At 37.9% G+C, this 5,323-nt stretch overlaps 1 pseudogene; it reads right to left on the minus strand.

Annotated features, from left to right (window-relative positions):
• Positions 1-2,282: 2,282 nt before the first annotated feature.
• Positions 2,283-4,255, minus strand: LOC123805014 (annotated as a pseudogene).
• Positions 4,256-5,323: the final 1,068 nt, after the last annotated feature.

Here is a 5,323-nt window from a genome sequence, read left to right on the forward strand (position 1 = left end):
CTTATATGCATTTATGATAGGATTATAAATTTGAACCTCTATTTTGGAGAGTAATTTGATAATACTTAAAATGTTATAACTTACATCACAGTAATTGCACTTCTAAGATAATATCTTCTTTTATTATTTTATTTTTTTATTTTAACTGTTGTTCAAGTATAGTTTTCTGTGTTTTACTCCCATCCCAGCCCACCCCCCAAGATAATATCTTAAAGAAATTTTCAAACTAGTGCAGATGTGTCTAAGACGTCTTGCAACAATGTTATAACAAAAAGTAGCGATAATTGACAAAGGTTCTCTCCTTGACCAAACTCTATCCAGGCTCCTCTGAATTCCTCTTGACTAGGCCTCAGCCTTGGCCTATAAAGACTTAACAAAACATTAACATACTTTCTAACAGCTCAAATCCACACCCCTAGAATGACCCCAAGACCCTTTAAAGTGCCTACATGGGAAAACTCAAGTCTGCCAAAATAAATGACTCTTTGTTTCAGCCAACAACTGAATATAGGGTCACTGTCTTCTAATCTCTGTAGGAGTGCTGAATCCTAACTTCAATAAAGACCATTTAGCAAAACTAGATGACCAAACCCCCTACCCACTTTTTGTAATTTTTCACTTCTCTGACTCTATGGAGACCCTACTCACACTCTTCCCTGTTTCTTCATTCTCCCTTTAAAACTCCCATTCACCTGTGTACAAATCAAAGGTGAGTCAGTTCTCATTGGACAATTTTCCCTGTTGCAATAATATATAACTGATTACAACCTGCTTTTACCACTTTAATTAATGCCTAATTTTGTTAATGTTCGACATCATTTAACTGTTCCCCAGAAGGGGAAAGGACAGTTAAACTATGGGTTTTTTATACAATGAATATTACATTACAGCTAAAATGAAAGAACTAGATCTACATATATCTACATAAACCTCAAACATAATTTTAAATGAATAATAGAAAGTTACATAAGCCTCAAAAATAATTTTGAACTCCCAAAGCAAGTTGCAAAAGACAGTATGATACTACTTATTTAAAGTTTAAAAACATATACTATACTAATAAATAAATATATTTATTTTTATATATTTATAATAAATTATATATTTATTTATACACATACTATTTATTTTAAAACATTATATATATATTTTTTTTCTTATTTAAAAACATTACTTATTGCCCTGGCTGGTGTGGCTCAGTGGATTGAGAGTTAGCCTGTGAACCAAAGGTTCGCTGAATTGATTCCCAGTCAGGGCATATACCTGGGTTGTGGGCCAGGTCCCCAGTAGGATGCATGAACCAGACACTGATGTTTCTCTCCCTCTCTTTCTCCCTCCCTTCCCCTCCGTCTAAAACTAACTAAATAAATAAAAATAATAAAATAAAGCCATCACTTCTTTATTTCAATGCAAAAATAACAGACCCAACCCTTTCCTAATACAGTGATGATGATAATAATAACGATAATAATAATAATAATAATAATAATAATAATAATAATCCTATTAGAAACCATAAGGAAGCACTGAGTGTTACATTCTTCCAGTATGCTATTGAGATTTTCTGTTTTTATAAATTGGTGACTATACACATAGTTAAAAAACTTAGAAGTGTAGTTATGAAATTTTGCTTAAAATTAAGTATCTAGAGGGTTACTTCAAAAAACTGTAGTACGACTGTGTAATAATCCTGTGGGGCAAAATTCCCTCACTTTTGTATTCTTGCAAAGGTTTAGGAACCAGGTTCAAAAGTAATCATACTTCCAGAATTAGTATGAGTGGCCAACTTGGGTGAAAAAGTCAGAGAGATTCAAGTGTTCTTCCAAGGGCAAGGAAAATCCACCCTGAATCCAAAAATTCAGACAAAATGTGGTAGGATTTCACAGTAAAGTTAATCTGGGAAGTGGAGAGGTGGTGAATCCAGACAAGAGAGGGTATTAGGTATAACTGATTTCCATAATCAGGTTTTCACATTAATTTAGTGTTTTTCAGTGAAGTCCTTCAAGCTACAATTTAGACGTCATTCACTGTGCTCCAGATTGTTGGTTCATGTTAAAGGACTGTTTAAGATTTTCATCCCAAAGAAAATCATGCTGGATAAAAATGATCTAAGATTTTTGCCCCCAAATCTTCTTAATTAAAATCCCAAAAATGTTATTGCAAATGCATGTATTTGGGGAAAAAAAAGCATTATTTTATATGTAAACAGATTCACTCAACTCTTTTTGTAGAAAACTGCAGATTAATTAAATTTCTGCCTAAATTTTTGCTGCATGCACTAATCAGAGGGTAGAGGAGCACTGCCTTCTTTTGCCTGCGTTACCTGGAGGAGGAATGAACCATTCTCCATAGCTGAAGAGGGCAACCCAGTGCTTCCAGAAAAAGGTAATGAAAACCATAAAGAATAAAGTGCTGAATGTCCTGTTGCAAGTCTTCATATGAGGGACCACAAAGTTTGCTACTGTGGAGATAAGACCAAAAGGACAGCCATGACCATCAAAAAAATATTGATGAGTTTTCTCAGAATGTTCTGGGCACTGCCATTCTCCAACCCTTCCAGCGGTATCACCTGCTACTGCTACAGCCCACTCTTGGAGATATGGGTCTGACATGCCTCCAGGGCATCCTAATATCCCAGGCCCATTCAAAGGACTGATATGCAACTTTCTATTCTATTGTGGACAATACTTGCTTCAAATTCAAGACTTCGTTCTGGTGGACCTCTATGGAACTTAGTTGTTCTTCTAAGCACTCACATCCATATCACTTTTCCTGTTAGATCCTCTGATAATGTTTCTTGAGGGTATCAAAGCATTCCTCTCGTCTGGCCTGGGTTTCGTGGATATCCAGATCTCATGTTTTAGTATGCCAAATCATGAGCTCTGCCTGTCCAGGGTGCTTGATTAGGAGCTAGATGCACCTACAGTGATGAGTGCAGTGTTGCTGTTGATTCCCACTGAGAAAGAAGTGGCACTACAACAATCTTACTCACTACCATGCTTTGGGCTCCACTGGAAGTTTGAGTCCAAAATATGGGCATCACTCCCAAAGCCTTTCAGTCGTCATCTACTTGGCATTCTTCTAAAGAGTCCTTCAGGTTAGGGATGTTGTCTGCACTGCCAAATGTATTCTGATTTAGTGAGTTGATCTATATAGGCTTTGAGACCACAGTCCCTGCTGCTCAATGCATTGTCAGGGAGAAGCTGAAAATTTTACCTTTGATACTGTCCACCACAACTTCACTGAAGGCAGTCGCTTTTGCTCCCACATCCTCCAAAACCTGGTGCATGTCCCTGAAATGTCCTTTGGCTTCTGAGGGACCAATCCCATTCTGCTCCACTCCTCAGTGATTCTTCTGGTAGTTCTTAAGCTTCTTTTGTAACTGAGGGATGGCTGGGCAGATTTCTGGTTCTTCTCAAAGATCTGCTTGATGTAGAAGGCCTCCTTGTTATCTGTGTTGTTGGCAAGATTCAATTACTCAGCATTGTTGTCATCTCAGGCTGTTTGTGCAATCTTGATCTGTCCTGTGAGATTCAGGATCTTCTGCTACAGGTGAACAATGGCAGCATTTTTGTACTGGGGGTCAGGTGTTCCACCCACAGAGAGTGTGTGGATGCTGTCATTGGTGGTAGAGGACACTGCATTGGAAATCTGGGCAAGGCTGCTTACTTCTAATAGCTCAATCCGATCTACAGTTGCCTCAGACCATGGTAGGCATGCAGAATTAGCTGCAGCAGCACAAGCCATTTCCATCACCAAGAGCTGGTAGGAGCATCAGTAGTGGATGAAGAATTTGATTGACAGGACTGCATAACAATTGCCATCTCCTGGCCAAGTTCCTGTTTATTTGGGGACTTCCCCCTGGGGCCTGTGGGTTTGCCTTGCCTATTATGCAAGCTCATCCCTCTCTTCATCTTGGGTAGCACTCGGATCCACTGCAAGACGTGATTCAGAGCTGTGGGGTGGGTGGGGACACCATCAATTTCAACATATGTGTCCTGGATTTCCAGATTTATTTCAGATTCTGGATCTGCCTGAATTTGTAACACATTGTGTAGAGACACTGATAACCTCCTGAGCTGGTGCTGGAAGAGATGCTTTGAGCCTTGGCCAATCACATTGATGTTTTCCAAAGCATTGTGTGTCATTTTACATGATTTTTCTTCTGATTCTGTCTGCCTCCTGGCTTCTGCATCTTGGAACTTGGTCAAGGATAAGGGTCTTGATATAAGTGTTCACTGACTAAAGCCTCCATCAGTAGACTTAATATGCTTATTTGAAAACTCAAAAAAAATTAAACACACAAAGATTGTCAAATTTGCTTTAATAGTAACTACACATTTAACTGTGATATGGAAGCTTCATGCTTATTTTTATCACACTTCTTCAAGCACTTCTAAGGTATACAGGAATCCCTTTAGGAAAAGTTGTCACATAAGCTTGTTTTATTTATCAGGAGTCAGCAAACTTTTCTACAAAGGATCAGACTACAGCTTGCAGGCCAAATCCAGCTTGTCCTATTAGGTTGTTTGTTTGGCTTAAACAATAAAAATTTATTCCCTTCTAGTTCTGGAGGTTGGAAGTCTGAGATCGAGGTGTCAGTAGTGTTGTTTCCTTCTGAGGGATTCAAGAATATTCCCTATGCCTTTCTTTTAGCTTCTGCTGATTTGCTTGCAATCTCTGGCATTCCCTGGCTGTATCACCCTTATCTCTGCTTTCATCTTCACATAATGTTCTCCCTGTGTGCACATCTTTGTCCACATGTTCCCTTTATGAAGACACTAGCCATAATGGATTAGGGACCCACTCTACTCAAGTATGACTTCATCCTATGTAACTAATTAAATCTGCAAATACCCTATTTCCCCAAATAAGGTCACATTCTGAGGTACTGGATATTAGAACTTCAACATATGTATTTGAGAGATGGGGGAGGGCACAATTCAGCTTATAACATACACTTTCTGTATCAACTACTCAATTCAGTCCTTGTAGTGCAAAAGAAGTCATCAAAAATACATAAGCAAGTGGGTGTGGCTGTGTTACAATAAAACTTTATTTAGAAACATAGGTGCAGGTCTGCCAATAGTAGTTTGAAAAGCCCAGTCTTAGATAATCCCTCATCTTTTCAGGATATAAAAAGAAACTGGAAAAGATTTGGCATTTGGCAAAAAAGGAAAAAGAAAATTTGGAAAGTTTTGGCAATACTTACTTTATATTTTGTATTCTAGTCACAATATTTTGTATTTAACTCTAATATGTCTTTCATTTTCTTTATATTTAAAAAATTAAATTTTTTAGGAAGATGGCAGTGAGGTAGGAA

This window comes from Phyllostomus hastatus, unplaced genomic scaffold, assembly GCF_019186645.2.
Source record: "Phyllostomus hastatus isolate PE091 unplaced genomic scaffold, TTU_PhHast_1.1 phas_scaffold_28, whole genome shotgun sequence".
Lineage (NCBI taxonomy): Eukaryota > Metazoa > Chordata > Mammalia > Chiroptera > Phyllostomidae > Phyllostomus > Phyllostomus hastatus.